Consider the following 837-nt stretch of genomic DNA (forward strand, 5'->3'; position numbering starts at 1 on the left):
TTTATTTACAAAGATAAAGAAGAAAAAAACCCAGATGTCTTTATAACAGACTTTTGTCAGGCAAAACTGAAGAGAATGATTCTTAACTTTCTTGAACCCATCGTTATTTAAAAAATGATGAATATGGTTACGACAGTTGTCCCGACTACTCTTTTTTCCTTTCCAATCTCTTTAATCAACTTTTCTACTGCATATTATATATATGTGTATTAGTATTATGAAGCAGTGAAATCAGGCGCTCGTCAATTTTTGGGTATATAGAGTTATTGGTATCATCTTAAAGCTTATTCATTTGCCTTGCTTTTGAAGAAAAAAAATACCCATCTATTTTAAATAGAAGTCAAGATATTTGCGATCAAAAGAGGTGGGTTCGCCTGGTTTCAGAGGTAAAATTAGTGAGAAAATGGCCATCGAAGTTTGGTGACTTTAATTGCTCAAGAGTCCTTTGAAACTGCAAACTTATTTTTTCTGTGCCTTCAATAAACTTTTTTTTAGTAATAGCCACCCGCAAATGCGCTTTTAGATGGAACTAAGTGTTGAGTCAAAATTCGATAAAATTTACAAAACGAGCTGAAAAAAATGCCAATTTCCTTGATTTAATTTTTTAAAGAGCGCCTGATTTCACCATGATGCTTCACATATTTTGATTTAGCCAGACTGGTTCAATTTTAGTCCACTGTTATTGTTTTCAGGAAAGTACTAATATTGCAAAACGGGGGGGGGGAGGCAGTAAGGTTGACGGTTATCCAACGCAACATTTGACAACATTATTTTGAGGAAATCTGTGGATGGTTGGAGGGCACCACTGGTACTGGTAGGTCCAACATCTTTTCTTTC

Source organism: Aplysia californica, unplaced genomic scaffold (assembly GCF_000002075.1).
Source record: "Aplysia californica isolate F4 #8 unplaced genomic scaffold, AplCal3.0 scaffold00553, whole genome shotgun sequence".
Classification (NCBI taxonomy): Eukaryota; Metazoa; Mollusca; class Gastropoda; order Aplysiida; family Aplysiidae; genus Aplysia; species Aplysia californica.